Source organism: Canis lupus, chromosome 1 (genome assembly GCF_011100685.1).
Source record: "Canis lupus familiaris isolate Mischka breed German Shepherd chromosome 1, alternate assembly UU_Cfam_GSD_1.0, whole genome shotgun sequence".
Taxonomy (NCBI): domain Eukaryota; kingdom Metazoa; phylum Chordata; class Mammalia; order Carnivora; family Canidae; genus Canis; species Canis lupus.
Window position 1 is genome coordinate 24,679,235 of NC_049222.1, and position 21,968 is coordinate 24,701,202.

A 21,968-nucleotide genomic window follows, 5' to 3' on the forward strand; every position below is an offset into this window, starting at 1 on the left:
TAGATCCTTCCTTATGGTTATTGGCAATTTATGTTCTTCTTTAATCCATGATTCAATTAGTTCATATTAGCTTATTTGTAATTTTCTCACTTATTGGTAAGCAGCCAGCAGCCTTTATGTATTATGACCACAAAGCTCTGCCTATTACATGTGTCGCAAGTATTTTCTCGTCTGTCACTAACTTTGCTGTTTCTCTATAAAAGATATATATCTTAAAAAAAAGATATAAATCTTTATGTCATGAAAATTACCTTTTTTTTTTTTTTCTTTTATGGCTCCTAAGCTTCCTGTTTGATTAGGAAGGTCTTCTCTAATATTCTAAAAATGTTTTTTCTAGGATTTTTATACATTGCATTTTTATATTTAGATCTTTATACACTCTAGATTTGTTTTTTTTTTGGGGGGGGGTCGGAATCAGAATCTTCTGATCTAACATTACATTAAAAAGTTGATCACTACTGGGTGTTACGCTATATGTTGGCAAATTGAACTCCAATAAAAAAAAATTTAAAAAAAGTTGATCACAAACAAAGATAAGAAAGATCTCGGGATCCCTGGGTGGCTCAGCGGTTTAGCACCGCCTTCAGCCCATGGTGTGACCCCAGGGTCCCGGGATCGAGTCCCACGTCGGGCTCCCTGCAGGGAGCCTGCTTCTCCCTCTGGTGTGTCTGTGCCTCTCTCTGTGTCTCATGAATAAATAAATAAAATTAAAAAAAAAAGAATAAGAAAGATCTCAGTTGTGAGAAAGTGTATGGAATCTTTCTTTTCAAGGGGACTCCCTGCTCCAAGGTTGCACATCCTCAGCTTTGTCACTGTGGCAGGTGCAGGCCTACTCGGGCGCCGATGCCTGGAAAAGCCCACCCCACCGTGTTGCACGTCCACACCTCCCCCCTCGGCCCCACACTCCTGCTTTGCTTATATGCAACTCTCCAGGGTTTTGGTCTCCAGACCTCTCAATACTCTTAAAAGCTACTGGTTACCCCCAAAAGGGTTTTATTTGTATGGATGACATCTATGGATATTTGCCATATTTACAGTTAATACTGAAAAACTCTTAAATTTATTCATGAAAAAATAAACTCCTATGTTAACATATGTAAGAATCATACATGCTATTTTTTAAAAAGAAAAATTCAGCGACGAGAGCGGCATTGCTCTACACCTCTGCACATCTCTTACACGTAAGCCTTAGTAGGGGAGACAGCTGGAGTCTCCCCTCTGCTTCACCTACGTCTGTTGTGACACGTTGGTTAGGTTGGGGCACGCGACGGCGATCTGGCTTTACTGGCCACTGGGGACTGGGGTTGTGGAGACCCCCCAGAGAGCCCGGAGCCAGGATTTGAGACGTGGTCGGAACGGCTCCTGGGCCACCGTCCTGAGTTTTCCAGCACAGGTGTAGCTGCAGCAGGTGCACCGATGCAACACGGGACTCGCAGAGCCCGGGGATCCTGGGCTCCCAAGTGGTGCCAGGTCGTCTGGGGGTGGGGGGCAAGGGCACCGGCCGGCAGGGCCTGGGCTCCCGTGTCCCCCACTGAGGCAACCAGCTGGCCCGTAGTGCAGCTGGCCAGTCCGGGCGACAGGGGCCCGTCGGTGCTCTGCGGCTGCAGCTGTTCCTGGGCGGGCTGGCCCAGCCCGGAGGCCACCGTCCTCACACGCGCGGCCTGCTCCAAGCCAGGAGCCGCTGGGCCCAGCTGCAGTCTTGGGGCGTCTGTGCTGCCCCCTGTGAAGCCCCGGGTGGAGGGACACCGTGGGCTCAGGCCGAGCCCCACTGCACGCGGCCTCTGGGCGAAGGCCATCGGTGCAAACAGGCAGCCACGGAGGGTAAGCACAGCCCACTTCCCCCCCGAGGGGTCCGGCGCGAGCTGGGGGTCAACAGGGAGTGCTCTTGGGGACAAGCAGGGGACGCCCAGGCCGCAGGGCAGCTCCCCCTCCAGACCGGGGCTGCAGGGGCGCCTCCCCTCACAGCTGCTCTCCCACAGCCGCGCGCACCCCCACGGGGACCTCCGCGGCAACACCCTCCCGAAAGGTGAAGTGCACGGTGGGACGCACGGGGACAGTGACAGTGACGTGTCCCTCCTTCCCACCCACCAGCTCGCTCCCACAGGCAGGCGCTCAGAGGCGGCTGCGCCCCCAGGTGTCTCGCTGTCCCCAGACATGGCTTCGTGGCCCGGGCCTGATTCCGCGCCCTCCTCGAGGAGGTGCCGCCAGGACAGGGCAGGGACACTCTGCGCGGGAGAAAACCCCACTTTCTCACTTGCCGTGCGAGTGTCAGGGAGACTCAGCACACTGTTCTTCGGGTGCCCGGTGTCCAGAGCGCCGTACCCCTGATCTCGACCTTTCTGGGCTTTGGGGACCACAGTTCCCTGTACTGCCGTCGGGGCGCTCGTCATTTCTCGCTGAAACCACCGTCCCTCCAAGGTGGCAGCTCCTGGCACAAGCTCCCCATGCGCGAGTGCGTGCACCGCCCTCCCGGCACATCACTGGTTCCCCTGCTCTGTGCACCAAGCCCGGGCCGAGGATGCGGAGCCAGGTATGCCAGGTACGCAGAGCAGCAGAGGGTCCCGAAAGGCCTGTTCTTCGGACGCCACCTCCTGAGTCGCGGCGGGGAGCCACCTGGTGCCGCGGAACCACAGGCTCGGCGCCAAGGGAGGCGACGCGGGGCCGCCAGGGCCCTGCTGCCCCTGCCTCTGTCCCCCGGGAGGCTGTGTCCTGACGGCAGGGGGTGCAGCCCTGCACAGACAGGCAAGGTGCCTGTGCCTTTGGTTTTGGGACTGGGGTGGAAAGAGGAGGCTAAGGAGAGGTGAATTCTGGAAGAACTATTAAAAAGAGAAAAATCTAAAAAAAAATCTACAGGAACAGCAGAGTTCTGAGAAAATAATAGGAGATTTCAGGGTTTCCAAAATTCCATGTGCCCAATTTGGACCCTGAGCACAGCCCACTGGGCAGTTTCCCTGGATTCCTATGGATACTGGCACCAACAGAGTAATGACAGAAAGCAACCCATGCAAGGAAGTAATTTTAGGCCAAAGTCAAATTTTCACATTCCCCCTTCTTTCATGGGGCTCTAGTTCATGATGCTCTCCTGGATGAGTCACTGCCATCCAGACACCAGAAACTTCATAATACATTTAGCCTAAAGCTTACAGGAAGACCTCACAGCACCTCATTTCATCACCATGAAACAATGACAGTGATGCTGGCGATGATGGCATCTCTTTATTTTTATAGAAATATCCCCACGGAACTCCAGGCTGCTCAGTGGACAATGACAGGATCAGAAGAAGTTGTGTGAGGCCTGGTGGCCCATTCTCTGGTTCGGGGAAGAGCTGGGCTGACTCACACTAGAGGCCTGAGCGTCCGTGATTTTTTAATTTAATTTAATTTAATTTTGTTTTTTTGTTATTTTATTTTAGTTTATATTTTATTTTATTTTATATTTTATTTAATTTTGTTTTATTTTATTTTATATTTTATTTTATATTTTATTTTATTTCATTTTATTTTATTTTGTTTTGTATTTTATTTTATATTTTATTTTCTTTTATATTTCATTTTATTTTATTTTGTTTTGTTTTTATTTTATTTTATATTTTATTTCATTTTATTTTATTTTATTTTTATTTTATTTTATTTTATTTATTTTATTTTTTATTGGAGTTCAATTTGCCAACATATAGCATAACACTCCGTGCTTTTTTTTTTTTTTCTTTTTCCCCATTGGTGCTATTTTTAAGGACTCCAGGGAAGCGTGGCCCTACCATCCTGCTAGGACACTCACTTCTATTCGTGGGATGGTCAACACCATCTTCCACTTGCTCTCTCCTCCATTAATGTATCATCCTTCACAGGAGTCCTACTTTCTTTCTTTCTCTCTCTCTTTTTTTTTAAAAGATTTTATTTATTTATTCATGAGAGACACAGAGAGAGAGGCAGAGACGCAGGCAGAGGGAGAAGCAGGCTCCATGCTGGGAGCCTGACGTGGGACTCGATCTCGGGTCTCCAGGATCACACCCTGGGCCGGAGGCAGCGCCAAACCACTGAGCCCCCCGGGCTGCCCAGAGTCCTACTTTCTAAATGTCTGATCTTAAGGCTCCGGGCCCTCGGAGACCCTGCGCATGAGGCGAGGTGGGGGCAAGGCCAGGGCCTCTCTTCAGCCCCCTCCTTGCACCCAGCCAAGGAAACCCCAGGCAGCCAAGCCCTGCAGAGCACGGTGATGTCACGGGAAGGATAGCCATCCCCCCCGCCACGGATGCTTCCTCTCGCACCCTAACCAGCGACGGCACCCCCAAGTGCAACAATCCACCGGGAAAGCCAAGAGCGCGGCTCGCTGCCACCCAGCCTTGCCCGGGCAGCCCCCTCCAGGGACTTGGCCGAGGTCCCCACCGTGGCTCTGGCGCTGCGGGCGCGCGTCTGCCCTTCCTTGCTCTCCGTCTTCCTGGGCAGAGGGGCTTGGTGAGAAGCCACAGCCTTGGGGTGTCTTACTCTGCATTTATGGCTGTGGGACACCTTGAAGGTGCCCAATGTTCCTACAGGCTGCGTCCTTTCCCCGGTCCCACAGAGCCCGAGCGGGGGGGGAGCAGGGGGAGCGGGCGGGCGGCAGTTGGAATTGACATCGACCGTGATTGCTTCAAGTTTGGGGACCGTTAGCTTAAAAAATATGCTTGGAGGCTTTAACGGCTCTTTAACGGCTGAACGAAAACCCACACTCACTAAACACTGTGGCCGAGGGGGGGAATCCAGCCTGTGTTACGTGAATGACTTCACAGCTTGGAGCTCAGAAGGCAAGAGAGCGAGAGGGGCCTCAGCACGACTGGATTCCGTGCCTTGAACTTCCTTGTCCTCGGATGGACTGGCTGTTGGTATCTGACCTATAACAAGAGGAACGAAAGAAGAGGAGGAGAACCACCCCACAGAAATTTGCCGACTCGGGGTCACCCAAGCTTTATCGTCCTTAAGAAGCTCTTCCCCGAGGGCAGCCCGGGGGGCTCAGCCATTTAGCGCCGCCTTCAGCCCAGGGCCTGATCCTGGGGTCCCGGGATCGAGTCCCGCATCGGGCTCCCTGCATGGGGCCTGCTTCTCCCTCTGCCTGGGTCTCTGCCTCTCTCTGTGTCTCTCATGAATAAATAAATAAAATTTAAAAAAAAAAAAAAGAAAGAAATCTGTACAAGGAAGGGTCCCAGCTCCCTAATGTGCTTTCAACGGTGTCCGGCACGGAACCATATTCCAGCAAACCCTACTGAGGACCTCAGTGACGACATCCCGCCCAAGGTTTTCCTAAAAATCATTCGACTGTTATTGTTCTAGGCAGTGTGAGCAGTCACTGGAGAAAAGAACCTCGTAAAAAAAAAAAAAGAGAAAAAAAGAAAGAACCTTCGTGGTTGCCCTACGTCACCTGTTTACAGGCTCCTCCTATTTATATAAAGTGTTTTGCATGATACGGAAGGTGGGGAGTGGCACTTAGGATGTGTAGGGGGAGAGAGGAAAGTGGAGCGAGTCGGGTGGCACCGGGCCCCCGTGGGCGAGCCGTGGCCCACTCCCGCCTTTGACCGCAGCTGCGGCCAGGCCTTGAAGGACGCCGGGAGCCGTGACTGGCTGACACCGAGTCCCCAGGATGCAGGCCTGCGGGTCCATGTGGCTACAGTGACATCTCTCTAAATCACGAGGGTTCAAGCGTTCATCCAGTACGACTTTCCGCCTTGCATTCCGGAATCTAGAGTCTCACGGTCTCTTCAGAGAGAAATCTGGCTAAATATGTCCTCATCCAACATGATTGACAGGATTTTCTGAAAACATAGCAGAGGAGTAAGAGCAATTGCAAACCTTTTAAAAGTCTATCCCTCTGCTAGGTTATAAATGGAAAAAAATACATGCATAAACCCATAATTCCCTCCGTAGGATTCATTTAAAATCCACCCCCGTCCCGCCCCCACATTATCAATTTAGGAATATGTCTCAGAAAAATATACGGCTGCATGGGTACCGTCTCCTCCGCATTTTCGAGCCATGGCTCCTGGAGGCGCCATGGCCCGCGGTCCCGGAGGTCTGCGGTCCCGGAGGTCTGCTGTTACGGGGCTGGGATCCGAGCAGCAACCCAGGAAGCCACCCGCATCCTGAGAAACATGTCTTGTCTTGCAAATGCTGTTTTCAATGACTCAGGGTGAGGAAAAAAAAAGGTCCCCACGAGTGTAGCCGTGGGCAACAGGGGTTCGGGGGTGTGGGGAGGCGGGCTCAGGTGCCACACGGCCGAAAACATGAGACCATGAAGCAACAAGGCCGGTGTCCACGTGCTTGGTGGGCAGCGGGAGGGGATGACGAGACGACAAAGGGGCGCGGGGCCCAACACCCCTCCCACGGGGAGTCGTGTCCTGGGTGTCCTCCAGCGGCTGGCCCTTCCCAGGGCGCGAGGTCCCGGGAAGAGTGTCTACGCCTCTCAGCTGCGGGCTCGGACCGACTCCGAGGACCCCCGCGGCCCCGACAGCCGTGTCAGCTGCAGCTCGGGTACCTTGGCTCCAGGACGGCTCTGTCTCGGGCCTCCCCCAGGGTGCTGGCGTTGGGGCGGCCGCTGCACATGACGAGGGGGTCCCACTGGGCCGCGGCCCCCAGCTCAGAGCCCCTGGCGGGGTGCGCCTCCCCACCGGTGCGACACTCCGGGCCGGGGCTTTGGCCGTGGGCCATGGCCACCAAGTGTCGGCCGCCACCTCGAGAGGCCAGGGCCTGTGGCAGGAAGCCGCGGACGGCCCAGGGTCTCAGGTCCTGAGGGTGGCCAGGCCAGGACCCTGGACAGCGACACGGGGCGTCCCGAAGCCCGAGGTCCTTGCTGGGTGCACTCCGGGCAGCAGGGTCCCGGGGGCCCGAGGTCCTTGCCGGATGCACTCCAGACAGCAGGGTCCCGGGGGCCCCAAGGTCCTTGCCGGGTGCACTCCGGGCAGCAGGGTCCCGGGGGCCCGAGGTCCTTGCCGGATGCACTCCAGACAGCAGGGTCCCGGGGGCCCCAAGGTCCTTGCCGGGTGCACTCCGGGCAGCAGGGTCCCCGGGGGCCCAGGGGTCCTTGCCGGGTGCACTCCGGGCAGCAGGGTCCCCGGAGGCCCCGAGGTCCTTGCCGGGTGCACTCCAGACAGCAGGGTCCCGGGGCCTGAGGCCCACGCGGTGCTCAGGCGAGCGGCCAGCCTCTCAGGGGCTTGGAGGCACGGCCGTGTGACAGCACGCAGGCAGGCCACGTGGCGGCGGGCACCTTTCACAGGCACCACGGGCCCGCAGGGAGGGCACAGGCCCGGGCAGTGGCGCCGCCAGCCCCGCTCGGCGCCCAGGGCAGCCGGGGTTTCTCCTGACTTAGGACCAGCGGCGGGGACACGCGGGCCTCGCCGGAGCCGTGGCGGCAGGAGGAGCTGTGGGAGCAAAGCCAGCAGCGGCCCCCTCGGCCCCGCATGTCACCTGGGCCCCAGCCAGGTCCCGGGCCTCACATCTCCACCAGGTCCTCAGCTTGGCCATAACTTGTCACATTTCATGTTTTAATCACTGGGGGGTGGCGGCAGGACGGGAACAAAAGAATCATCAAGAAGGTTTTTCAGAGATTTCCCGGGGAGAAGGGAAGTGGGAATTTCAGCAAGAGTCAACAGTCGCGCGCATTTGCACGTGCCGAGCAACACAGCCTGATTTTCCTTGAGCCGCGTCCAGATTTAAAGCAGGACTCTCCTTTCTTGTTCTGCTTGTCCCCAACTCGCCCCCGAGTCACATGCTGGGTGGGGCAGAGGGCGGGCTTGGGACGCTGGGCTGGGGTGTGGTCTCCAGGGCAGGGAGGCTCGGACACCCGCTTCCACCGGGCGCTGCGGACCCTGCTCCCGGCCCCGCCTCGCCATCCGGGCGGCGCTTCCTGCTTGGCTTAGGCAGGGAGACCGGGGCGCGGAGAGGCGAGGCCTTCAATGGGGATGTCCACGAGCCTGCATGTCGCTGCCAGGCACGTCGTCTCTGGAAGCCAGGGGTCGGCTCAATGTCACGAGAGCATCGGTCACCATCGGGAGGGCTGGATCTGCGCTTTGCTCCTGGCCTCGCTTGCGCTTCGAAATGGTTGCAAACAGTCCGTCTGGCAAATACCCGTGTCCCCATCTCCTGTACGGAAGGCGCCCTGTTGCCCCCTCCGCAGCCGCTGGGGACACACCTGGGCCGCTGGGCCACTCCCTCGTCACTGGCCGTGTGGCCGCGCGGGGCTGGGGGGGGGGTGTCACTCTTAATTATGCTTCTTGTTCATTCTGTTTAAGTGTTTTCCATGTTTAATCCACTTAAAAATCACTTTAAAAGCCTCTGACCTTACGGATGAGCTTGTTCTCAAAATATTGCCCGAACGGCAGGCCGCAAGCGGAGCGTGGGGTGGGCCGCGGCCTGTGGCACCAGCAGGCCGCCAGCCTCGGGGTGCACCCAGGGCCGTCAGGGCCCAGCCACCCGGCGGCACCGTAATTTTGTTCCAGCCTTGAGGGGGGCCTTGAGGAAGAAAGGCCGGCGGCACACGAGGGGTCCCAGAAGGCCGGGGCTCGCGGCCCGTGAACGCCTCAGTCTCGGGCCCTGATGGCACGTGGCCACGCGGCCTCCCGACGGGCGAGCGAGAGGTCTCTCCCTTTAACTCAGAGGAAACGGCGGTGCTCGGTGCTCGCAGCAGACGGGTGGGGGGGCGTGGGCCGGAGGGCGGGTGGGGGCCTGACAGCTGCTGAACATAGCCCCGAGGGGGGAAGAGGAAGCGTCTGAGCAGTTGCATTTAGGAACCTCCCCTCCCGCCTCGTCTTTAAATATGCATCTCAGAGTGGGTGCCCAGGGCTACCTGCCTTTGCTGGGAGCCAGGAAAAGTCCCCGTGCTGTGGGCGCTCTCCTGCGTACCCGAGGCCCTGGCAGGGTGCAAGAAAGGCCACTACCACAGACATCTCCGGCAACCCCGACCCGACGGCCTCGCTCTCCGTGGGCCCACCCTGCTGGCCTCTAGAGCTTTCCTCCAGAGACGTCTCTGTTTCACCAACTGGCCTGACGGATACTCACGGAGCGGCTGCCGCCCTCGGGAGGAAACCCTGGCCCCTCGACGGAACTGGACAGTCAAGCGCTCGCTGCACGGCTCCACCTGCCTTGGGTGCTGTGGGGGCAGCTGCTTCTGTAAGGGACGGACCAGGCCCCAGACAGGCTTCCAGCCAGGTGGGAACGGGACAGGCTGTGGCGACTGGGAGCATCTGCGACTTGAGGGGCCCAAAGAGGCAGCCCCGGGGCCAGCGTCCTGGCTTAGGGGCTACTCAGGGCTCGTCAGCTTCAGAAAATACTTCAGGGAGCTACAGGGGTGTTCCGCTCCCCCAAACTCTTGCCCCGTCACATGTTAGTAGCCTGGGTTAGTGTCCTGCCTGGCCGCGTCCCTGGAGTTAATCACCCGGGGCCCCTTAGTCACGCCCCGCTGGCTCTCCCTACTGTGCTCCCACCCTCAACAGGTATCCCCACCCACAACAGAAATTTTAACAGGTAAGTATATTTGGGGAGTCAGTAATACTTTTGTAATGGTTGTACAGCAGAAAATGAGCATTTATAAACATCTCCAGAGATCTCCCGGAAGGTTCCAGAAAATGAGCATTTATAAGCATCTCCAGAGATCTCCCGGAAGGTTCCAGAAAATGAGCATTTATAAGCATCTCCAGAGATCTCCTGGAAGGTTCCAGGCACTTGCAGGTGCTGTATATCTTTTACCTTCATGCCAACCCTGGGAAGCAATTTGCTTATAGAAAAGCCGAGGCTCAGAGGGGGTGAGGGCTTTGTCCAAGGTCAAGTGGCTGCTAAGACGCAAGCTGGGGGCCGCGCGGCCAGGACACTGGGCAGCCTCGCTCACAAGTTCCTACCCACCCCGCCCAATATTCGGTTCAATATTGAAGCAGTGAATGTAGAATTACCCAGACTACAGTCACCTGAACTAACCAAAGTATGTCAGCAGATTGATACTTGGAGTTTTAGGGCCCGGCTGCCTGATCCCCTTTAGGCACTAACTTGCAAATTCCTGTTAAGGATTCTGCGACTCCACGTGTCGCCAGAGGCTCTTGGAACCATTTCATGAGTCTTGGACTGTTCATGTGACTCCTGCTAAGAATCAATGGCCCTGTCCACTACAAATTCCTATTCTTTGAGGTTTATAACTATGCTGTAAAAGTCTGCTCTGAGGTGAAGTTTTCCACATAAAAATTAAGTCCTGGAATTTGGCCTTTAGAACACAAAACAGCTCCTTTTCAGTTTGCTATGCTTAAAGTATGAATGAGTATTTTAAAAGAACGCGGACTACTGCAGACTCAGAGCACAGTAATGGTTTGATATCTGTGCACATTAGCTTATAGCGTGGAATCATTTACTGATGTATTGTTAGTGCTTAAAAAATTGCAATGGGGAGGGGAGGGATGCCTGGTGGCTCAGTCGGTTAAGCAACAGATTCCTGATTTCAGCTCAAGTCATGATCTCAGGGTCGTGAGATCAAGCCTCGCGTTGGGCTCCATGCTGGGCATGGAGCCTACTTTAGATTTTCTCTCCCTCCCCCTCTGCACCCCGACCCCTGTCTAATTCATGCTCTCTCTCTGTCTTTAAAAAAAAAAAAAAGGCAACAGTGAAGTTTTTATGCGGAAATACGAACACTCTGCATATGCTCCAACCAAATATATTTCTTAATTCCACCTAAAAGCTAGAAGGCTGAATAACTTTACAACTCATCCTATTTCTGGCCAGATCATGAAAAATAAGCTCAAGGGACGCCTGGGTGGCTCAGCAGTTAAGGGCTCAGGGCCTGATCCCGGGGTCCTGGGACCAAGTCCCATGTCGGGCTCCTTGCGTGGAGCCTGCTTCTCCCTCTGCCTGTATCTCTGCCTCTCTCTCTGGGTCTCTCGTGAAAAAATAAATAAAATCTTAAAAAAAAAAAAAAAAGAAAAAGAAGCTCAAGATATTTATAGCTCAAATCTTAGATACTACAATTCCACTCCTAGTTCTTAATCCCATAAAAACGTTAACCCCTTGGAGATGGAAATGCCTTTTTCACCAGCACCACACTACAGGCAAACACTGTGCATTCTCCTACACATACAGCATACGGCACAATACATGGCACCATAGTGGTGTGTGCTATTGCTAAATTACTGAACAACGCTGGGATCAATCATTATTCTTGAGAATTCTAAAGCACCGGCCTTTTCACAACCATAAGCATTGCTTGGACAATCTGAATCTGGAGGAGAGGTGCAGGCTATTGTCTCTGGAGGTCCTCTTTGTCTTGCTTATAAATTTCAGGATGTGTCTGAGCAGTTCCAAGATAGGTTTAGGTTCCTGGCTTTAGTGAAAGCATTAATTTCTTCAAAAGTTGAGGAAAAAGTCACAGCACATCCCAGAGTTTTAGTTACTGTTTTAAAGCGTACACTAAGGCAAACAACTAGAAAAATCACAGGCTAAGAAGCCAAGTTAATCCAAAATCACCTCGGATCCCTATAACTCTACTCAGTTCTCATTCTTGACAGTCTACGACAAGCTTAGCATACATATGCTTTAAAAGCAAGAACCACTGTTCTCTGGTATCAGATGGTCTTTGAAAACACGAGATCCATCTTCATTTATGTCAGAGTTGAGCACTCATTACTTTACAAGTGAGGTGAGGAGACAGGGTACAGAGAAAGCCGGGAACTATCCTTGAACATGACATCCTTGGTTCATCCCGAGCAAGAGCTAGAGGAAGAGTGGCAGAGTGCCAGCAAGGAGCACTTGAATGAATGAATGAACAAGTGAACAAGGGTCCTGTAGGAGGAGGGCTTCTTGACCTAAATAATCGCAATAACAGGTAATCCTTATATAGCACTTACTATGTGCCAGGCAGTGTTCCAAGCACTTTAACTCATTGACTTGATCTTTACAGGTACCAAATGAATACTGGTTATTTTCCCAATCTTACAGATGGGAAAACGGAGTCATACAGAAGTTATACCAAGCACTGTGCCCAACGCCACATAGCTGGTCAGCGGTGGTGGGAGGACTTGAGCCAGGAAGTCTCACTCCAGAATCTACTCTTAACCACTATCGGGCAAATCCTAGCTGTGGCAGGTCCAAAGTAGACCCCTGCACCAAATCCTGTCTTCAGAAGGACCTTGATGGATAAACCCCATTTAAAAGATTCAAGGAATGCCAAACTGTGGAAGGAGCCTCGGTGTCCATCGACAGATGATGGATAAATAAGTTGTGGTCTCTGTATACAGTGGGATATTCCTCAGCCATTAGAAATGACCAATGCCCACCATTTGCTTCGACGTGGATGGACCTGGAAGGTATTATGTTGAGTGAAGTAAGTCCATCGGAGAAGGACACACATTATATGGTCTCATTCATTTGGGGAATATAAAAAATAGTGAAAGGGAATAAAGGGGGAAGGAGAAAAAATGAGTGGGAAATATCAGGGAGGGAGACAGAACATGAGAGGCTCCTAACTCTGGGAAACGAACTAGGGGTGGTGGAAGGGGAGGTGGGTGGAGGGTGGGGGTGACTGGGTGACGGGCACTGAGGGGGCACTTGATGGGATGAGCACTGGGTGTTATTCTGTATGTTGGTAAGTTGAACACCAATAAAAAATAAATTTATAATTAAAAAAAAAAGATTCAAGGAATGAATTAATTCTCTGAGACCAAAGCTCTTGGAAAGGGTGATCAAACACAAAGACCATTTAACTCTACCGTCTGAGAAGGAAGTCTTCACATCTTGGGGAAGACACTGTTGGCACTGTTGGGCAATTTTTCCTTTAGGTTAAACTTAAACCTCTCCTGGTAAATTAAGGCTATTGTCTTTTGTCCCTTTCCTTTTATGGGGCTCTGAAAGGATAATTCTATACTGGTAGTATAACAAGGTAAATTAAAATAAATGTAAATATTTATAAATGAAAATCAGAGTTTTCCAGGAAAAAAAAAAAAGAAAGCATTCCATCCCCTTTTTTCTCTATCTCTAGTTTGTAATGTCCATAATCCTTTCTTTTCTTTCTAATTTAAATGTCCTCTCCATTGAAGCCTATTCTGATACTGAGAATTGTAATGTGCCTGAAGGTATGGTTCAGTTTAATATCTTATTCATTTATGAAATGAAAAAGTACTGAAACTAACAGATAATTCTTAAGCCCACTATGTCAGTCAGATTTCTTTGTTTAAAATGAGGGATCTTTCTACAAAGGCAATGAAATCACAACAAGGAAATGGGAAGAATTTAGGTGTGCACACGAGGCCCCTGATTAACCAGAGACAACGAAGATCAACTGGGCTTTGAGGACATCTTGCCACCATGAAACGGTCAGAAACCAAAAAAGGTCAGAGAAGCAGGCACTCAGGAGTCCCTTTCCTGTGGATCAGGTGGAATGTGGTCCTGTTTTCATTAAAAGTGACCTTCATCAAGTCTGTTATGCTCAGCAATAAACACCCAAATTAGTAAAGCAACAGAATACAATAAAATAGAGTGGCAATAATAGAAATGTTTGGAATTTTCATAGGACAAATGGTTTTCTGGTTGAAATTCAATCTTAGTTGTACAAATAAAACCAAATCTAAAAAAAACAAACAAACAAACAAAAAAAACTTAAAGGCCCAGAAATGGTAATGTTGCAAATGCCTTTACAATTTTTTCCCTGTAATGAACCTTAAAGAAACACTTTCTAGAACTATTTACCATTTAACCCACTTAGAAATCTGGCCAAGGCTGGCTGCAGGGTGGAAATTTGGTCACACATACTCTTGTTGGTGAGTTTTGGTTGAAACAGATGAAACAGCAAGTGGGGAACTCTGGTCTGATTTCAGATAGTGGCTCTTAGTTCTCAGGCCATAGGTTCTCCATGCATTCTTTATGCCCAGAACACCTCGGCCTTAGCTCCTCCTGGTGGGGTCTAACTCTGGGCAGGAGACGAGTGTTTGGTGCCACCTCCGCTGTTGCCTGAGACTGCCCTCAGGAGGTTGGGGCAAGGGGAATCCTCATGTGTTCCCTCCCTTCACTGCTGGGACCACATCTCCGTGTTCTCAGTTCTTCAAGGCCCAACACCTCGGACTCCTCAAATATCCGCATTCCACTTGTACTAGGATTCACTTAATAGAAAATTATAACTAGGCTTTGAATTAATGCATTTGAAAAAATTTCAACCTCCCCTAGATAATTGTATCTATGACGTCATGGGTTTGGTATGCTTGGGATTTCTTTTCAAAGATTTTATTTATTTATTCGTGAGAAACAGAGAGACAGAGACACAGGCAGAAGGAGAAGCAGGCTTCTCTCGGACTAGACCCCAGACCAGGATCACATCCTGTGCTGAAGGCAGACGCTCAACCGCTGAGCCACACTGGCATCCCAATATGCTTGGGATTTTTTGTGAAGTGGATTATTAAAAATTTACAGCAAAATTAAATTTGAATACAACTTTTAATATTATTTATAAAATAAAAATTTCTTACCATTGCCCATTTAAGAAGAAAGGCCTGCTATATAATTTAGTTTCAGTGAATTATGAAAGGAAAACATGATTTATACACATATAATGCTTGAAACTGAACATATTTAAAATATACTATGGGAGATCCATGGGTGACTCAGTCAGTTAAGTGTCTACCTTCAGCTCAGGTCATGATCCCAGGTTCCTGGGCTAAAGCCCCGCACTGGGCTCCCTGCTCAACAGAAAGTCTGCTTCCCCCTCGCCCTCTGACCCTCCCCCTTCCTCCCTTGAGCTTTCTCAAATAAATACATAAATAAAATCTTTAAGAAAAAAAGGAGCTCCATAATCCCACTCTCCAGGAAAATAACCAATAAAGATTATTAAAAATTAACCATTTAAAGTTCTGAAAACTATCTCAAGTTGCATACAGCAAATTAAGAAATATTACGCAGCAAATTAAATCTAAAGCAAGAAGAAGGAGGGGAGAGGCACCTGGGTGGCTCGGTTGGTCAAGCGTCTGACTCTTGATTTTGGTTCAGGTCATGATCTCAGGGTCATGAGGCAGAGCCCTATATGGGGCTCCACACTCAGCACAGAGTCTGCTTGAGATTCTCTCTCTCCCTTTCCTTCTGCCCCTCCCCCTGCTCACATGCTCTCTCTCTCTAAATAAAAGAAATATTTTTTGAAAAAAGGAGGAGAATAATAAAGATTAGAGCAGAAAATAATGAAATACAAATAGAAGAATAGAGAAAATCAACAAAACCAAAATTTGGTTCTTTGAAAAGATCAACAAAATTGACAAACCATTAGTATACTGACAAAGAAAAAAAGAAAAAAAATGACTCAAGTTACTAAAATCAGGAAAAAAAGAGGCAATGTTAGCATTCCCATCTTATAAATATAAAAAGGATTATAATGAAGTAACATGCCAACAAATGAAATAACTTAGATATAATGGAAGAACCCCTAGGACGGCCCCTACTGCCAAAACGGATTCAAGAAAATCTGAATGGACTTATAACAAGACATTGAATTAGTAATTTTATAACTTTCCACAAAGAAAAGTCCAGGCCCAAATGGCTTTATTGGAAAATTTTACCAGACATTTAAAGAAGAATCAACTAATTCTTTACAAATTCTTCTAAAAAATAGAGAACATTTCCTAATTTATTCTATAAGGTAAATATTACCCAGATAACAAAACCAGATGAAGACATTACAAGGACAGAGAATAACAGATCAACGTCTCTTATGACATTAGATGAAAAGTCCTCAACGAGATACTAGCAAACCAAAATCCAGCAACTTATAAAATAGATTGTATATCCTGATGAACTGGGATTCATTCCAGGACTGCAAGGTTGGTTTAACATCCAAAAATCAATTAAAGTAATAGACCATATCAATAAAATAAAGGACAAAAACCTCATGATCATCTCAAAAGACACAAACAATGTGGTACTCAAATAATGTGGTACGGGCACAAGGCTAAGTATGATCGACGGAACGAACAGAGAGTCAGGAAATGACTTTCACATTTATAGTTGATTCATTTTTGACAGAAATGTGTGATCGTCGGGGAAGAAGAGTCTTTTCAACAAATGGTGATCGCACAACTGGATATCCATAAGCAATGAAGTGAAACTGGACCTATTTCTCCACCATACACAACAAATGAATTCAAAATGGATCTATATTATATATATTCCCCAAATGAATGAGACCATATAATGATAGTGAAAGGAAATAAAGGGGAAAGGAGAAAAAAATGAGTGGGAAATATCAGAAAGGGAGACAGAACATGAGAGACTCCTAACTCTGGGAAACGAACTGGGGATGGTGGAAGGGGAGGAGGGCGGGGGGTGGGGGTGACTGGGTGACGGGCACTGAGGGGGGCACTTGATGGGATGAGCACTGGGTGTTATTCTATATGTTGGCAAATTGAACACCAATAAAAAATAAATTCATAAAAAAATGGATCTAAATGTAAGAACTAAAACTATTATAAAATTCTTAGAAGAAAACTCTATAATCTTTATTATGCAAAGCCTTCTTAATGATTCCCTCAAAAGAACAAACAACAAAAGAAAAGTAGACATGGTGTCCTTGAACAAAATTAGAAACTTGTGCATCAAGGAAAAGTGAAAAGACAACCCACAGAATCAGGGAAAATTTCTACAAATCACATATCTCATTATATATTTAGAATATATAAAGAACTTTTACAGCTCAATAATAAGACAATCCAATTAAAAAATGAACAAAGGATCTAAATTAGACAATTTCCCAAAAAAGATATCCAAATGGCCAACAAGCACATGAAAAGATGTTCAGCATCATTAGCCATCAGGGAAATGCAGACCAACATTACAGTGAGATTCCACTTCACGCTCACCGGGATGACTATAATCAAAAAACTGGTAATAACAAGTACTGGTGAGAACATGGAGAAATGGAAACCTTCATATATCGTTGATGGGAATGTGAAATGGCGTAGCTGCCATGGAAAATGGCCTGGCAGTTCCTCAAAGTTAAACATATATTTACTATATGACCCAGCAATTCCACTCTGGGTATATAATGAGGAAAAAATGGAAACATATATCCACACAAAAACTTGTATAAATGTTCACAGCAGTAATATTCCTTATAGCCAAAAAGTAGAAACAGCTCAAATGCTCATCAACAGGAGAATGGCTACACAAAATGTGGATATCCACAGAATAAAGTACGATTCAGCCATAAGAAGAAATGAAGCACTGATACGGACTATCACGTGGATGAACCTTGAAAACATCACGCTAAATTGGAAGAAGCCTGTCACCAAAAACCACGTATTGTATCATTTCATTTATATGAAATGTCCAAAATGGGCAAATCTTTAGAGACAAAAAGTAGATCAGTGGTGAGCTGGGATCTTGGAAGAAAATGGGGATGCCCATTAATGGGTACGAAGCTACTTTCTGGAGTGACAAAAACCTATTGAATATGCTAAAAAATACTGAGGGGTGCCTGGCAGGCTCAGCTGGAGGGGCAGGCAACTCTTGATCTCAGGTTGTTAGTTCGAGCCCCACCCTGGGTACAGAGATTGCTTAAATAAATATATATTTTTTATTTTTATTTTATTATTTTATTTTTTATTTTTTTTAGATTTTATTTATTTATTCATAAGAGACAGAGAGAGAGAGAGAGAGGCAGAGACACAGGCAGAGGGAGAAGCAGGCTCCATGCAGGAAGCCCGACGTGGGACTCGATCCCAGGTCTCCAGGATCACGCCCTGGGCCGAAGGCGGGTGCTAAACCACTGAGCCCCCAAGACTGCCCTATATTTATATTTTTAGATACTGAAATGTATACTTCAAATGGGGAGGGGTTGTATGGTACGTGAATTATATATCAGTAAAGCCAGAATATTAAAAAAACTATGAAACACAATTGTTTAACGATTAACAGCGGCCTTTCCCAATGATGTTCATAATATTTGTATTTCCAGCTCTAATAATCAACGAGCTTGCTTCCACGATATCTGTTTTGTGCCACTGTTTTCAAGCACCTTTCCGGGTGTGAATGAGGCTTATTCTCGATAAACATAAACTTACCCAGGATATAATTATCAAACACGTGTTTCCTCTTTTTAACATTACGTTTTGAGAAACCAGAAACATCCATCAGAATAATGAAACCTAGAGATCTGAGCGAGACATTGAGATAAATTTGCAGAGTGATTAGAGTTTTTGAGTCTCTTTACTAGGATCTCAACATTTGTGTCTTCTCAGGTAACCAGTGGTTCACAACGGGAATAAATCAGGCGACAGTGCTTGGAACAAGCCCTCAGAATCCCTGCAGCGTCAGCTGACGGCGATGGGCAGAGGGACTGGGCCAGGAGCCGCCTCTTTAGGCCCAGTTCCCAGCAGGGGAGATCACGGGCATGCACGCTTCCACGTCGGGTGTATTACGCTCGTGCACATGTAAATGTGTACAAATGCTCAATGAGGATGCTGATGGAAAATCAAGATATAAAAATGTTCTGGAAGGAAAGAAAACTTTTAAAAGGCTGCCCAGTGTCCCCATCCCCCTGCTCGGCAGCATGTCCTCCTCCACTCTTAGGCCGCAGGCCAGACCAGGTGCCCGAGGCTTCCTGTGACGAAGGACCCCAGAGCACCTCGTAGGTAACCACGTCTGGCAAAGCATGGTGAGGAGGGAGGGAAATCCACACCCAGGTCAGCTTTTGAAACCTCCCAATCTTGCTCATAATGCAAGACTGCCCCCCTCCAGGGGCAATTCGAAATATTTGCATACTGTTATTTTGTAAATAGTACTTCACATATTTAAAAATACTTCTCCAGGTAGACTCTCCTTTAATGCAATCAAGTTTAGAAATGTGAATCGGATCATAAATCCTTAAGAGATTGCTAGGATCTGGGGCATGGGGGTGGCTCAGTCATCTAAATCCTGGTGTCAACTCCGGTTATGATCTCGGGGTGGTGAGATCAAGTCGTGAGTAGAGCCGCATGCTGGGCGGGACCTTCTCGGAGTTCTCTCTCCCTCTCTTTCTGCCCCTCCCCTGCTTGATCGCTCTGTCTCTTTCTCTAAAAAGGGGGGAAAAAAAAAAGCCTGAAGGGATCACAGCGCTCATGGTCCCACCTTGGAAAGGCCACACCTGCACTCTTCCTGGCATACGGCCTCCCGACTGCGGTTAAAGCCTAGCTGACCGCAGCACAGGGACCAGGTCTACAAGCAGCGGGGTGTCCTGTGGGCGCTGCCCCCGGGATCCCAGATCGGGCCCTCTCCACAGAGCCCGCGGCCGCCCTTCACTCCTCTAATCCTGATGTCACCCCTTCTGTGGCCTTCGGGGACAAGGGAGGCTGGGCTGCTCCTCGGGTCCGGGTCGCCTGCAACCAGCATTTAAAGCAATAGAATAGGACGGAAAATACCAGAGTGCACACCGCAGGGGCCAGCGGGGCAACAGAAGCCGGCTCCCCCAGGACACGGACACGCGACCCGGGGTGCTCTGCGCCCTGACCGCCGCCCTGCCTTTGCCCCAGGTTGATAGAAGATGCACTTGTCGCCGGAGCGCAGGCCAACAGCTTTGAAAAGCCCTGGTTGAAAAAGTGACTGACTATTCAAATATTTTATTTCTCCCCAACTAAATGAGGTGAATCCTCTTCCACAAGATGCCATACGCTTCCCCGGGAACGTGCTAGCAGGACGCCAGCGACGCACCTTCCGGGGCCGCGACTGTAATTCGGACTAAGCCAGACCCACAGCTGCCCGCAGATGGTGTGAGCCCGGAGTAGTCCCGTGGGCTTCCTTGGCCTCAGCTTTCTCATCTATAAAATTCATCATCGCCCCTAAATGCCCTAAGGGCGCCACAGAAACCCCAACAGGACGTGTAAGAGGCGTGTAAGGGGCAAGTGCCCTCCTTCGCAAGGGCAGCGGGGCTCCCCGGGGCTTGGCTGCTTGGTCCCGGTGCCGCTCTGCACGGCTCCTCGGGGCGGGGGCCCCAGCTGGCTGCACACTCAGCCGACGCCCGCACCTGGTCCTCATCTCAACACACTCAGAAGCCGGAGGGCACCCGGGTGGCCCAGCGGTTTAGCGCCACCTCCAGCCCGGGGTGTGACCCCAGGGTCCTGGGATCGAGTCCCGTGTCGGGCTCCCTGCATGGAGCCTGCTTCTCCCTCTGCCTGGGCCTCTGCATCTCTATGTGTCTCTCATGAATAAATAAATAAAATATTAAAAAAAAGAAAGCCTGAGAGGTGGGCTCAGGCACCTGTAATTTTTAAAATTTTTTAAAGCTCCCCAGGTGGCCTCAGTGTGCGGTCAGGATTAAGAATCACCGTCACAGACGGATTACTGCTGCATCTTCCTCATCTTAAGGACACACATTATATGGTCTCATTCATTTGGGGAATATAAAAAATAGTGAAAGGGAATAAAGGGGAAAGGAGAGAAAATGAGTGGGAAATATCAGAAAGGGAGACAGACCATGAGAGACTCCTAACTCTGGGAAACGAACTGGGGGTGGTGGAAGGGGAGGAGGGCGGGGGGTGGGGGTGACTGGGTGACGGGCACTGAGAGGGGCACTTGACGGGATGAGCACTGGGTGGGCAAATTGAACACCAATAAAAAATAAATTTATATATATATATAAAAGAATTCCATCTGCTGTCTTCCTCTGTCCCTGTAGCCAGGTGGACAGGCACCAACACACGTGCCCGCGTGTCTTTTGGAATATATTCCTTCATATTGCAGCTGACTTCAGAAAGAGACAAAAAGCGAAGACTAATTCACATAAACTTCTTAATTTCTGTCCTAATTACCTGGTAATCTTAAAGGTGAAGCTCAAAATCTTTGACACTAGACCAGCTTATATAATAAAAGTCTTTAGGCAAATTATTACTTTGGCTATTCTCAAGGAAATCCCCCAAAGAGTTTCTCTCTATGTGGCATTATTTTAAAGAAGTTGTTAAGAGAGAGAAGAAATGAAATTCTAGAGAGTAAACAGAGGACAAGTTTTGATTTCTGTCTTTTTCCTTCCAGATATTTTAATTGTTCAAAGACAATAAATAAGGCAGCCGCAAACTCCCTAATCAAAGGCGCTGGAACACAGGCGCTGGAACATTCTGTATGTTGGCAAATTGAACACCAATAAAAAATAAATTTATTATTAAAAAAAAAAGGTGCTGGAACTCACACGTGATTACTGGGTTGAGAGCCTTCGGGCTCCTTTTTATTCAAACCTAAGAAAACGCGTGAAAACAAAAAGCCCCAAGAATTCCAGGGAGGAGACAAGCATCGGCCTCAAGGCCACCAGCTCATTCTGCTGTTTATTCTTTTCCATTTCATAATGAGACCTCTTGAGTAAAAATAATACATTGGTCTTTCAAACTAGCTTTATTTTTTTAAAGTTTTATTATTATTTTTTAAAGATTTTAATTTATTTATTCATGATACACATAGAGAGAGAGAGAGGCAGAGACCCAGGCAGAGGGAGCAGCAGGGAGCCCGACGCGGGACTCGATCCCAGGACCCCGGGGTCACACCCCGGCTGGAGGTGGCACTAAGCCACCGAGCCACCTGGGCTGCCCTCAAACTAGCTTTAAAGGGAAGATGCTTTATACATTTAAAACCCCAAAGTTAGACTCAATCCCAGGTGCAAGTTGTCGGCAAGTACTTCCTGAACTTTTATTTATTTTTTGTTGAGTGAGTGAGTGAGTGGTGATTGGAGAGGGCGAGAGCCGGTGTGCGTGGAGGGAGGACCCGGGGACAGGGCGGAGCAGAGCTGCCACCGAGTAGGGAGCCAGGTGCCCGAGCCCCGACCCCAGGCCCCGACGTGGTGAGGGGCGGACGCTCCGCCGGCGGCCCGGGCCGGGACCCGCTGACCCTCTAGTGCCCTGCGGGCGGCGGACAGACAAGGGTGGGCGCCTTCCCCGCGGATTCCACGAGGCCGCGGCGTGGGGAGCAGAGCGCTGCAGCTCATAGGGCTCGGAGGGCGCCCTCAGGACAGGGCTGCTGCGGCCGGGAAAAGGGGACCGCGC

General features: G+C 49.4%; 1 protein-coding gene across 27 annotated transcripts in view; it reads right to left on the reverse strand.

Annotated features, from left to right (window-relative positions):
* LDLRAD4 (low density lipoprotein receptor class A domain containing 4) overlaps positions 1 to 21,968 on the reverse strand; it is a 386,066-nt gene that overhangs the window by 20,770 nt on the left and 343,328 nt on the right. The window contains exon 1 of one of the 27 annotated variants that reach the window (XM_038526028.1): positions 4,711 to 4,973. The exons of the other annotated variants lie outside the window; for them this stretch is intronic. The gene's annotated coding sequence lies outside the window, so the exon portion shown is untranslated. Of the gene's footprint in view, positions 1 to 4,710; positions 4,974 to 21,968 lie in introns of those variants that run through there. 27 annotated transcript variants of the gene reach the window in all.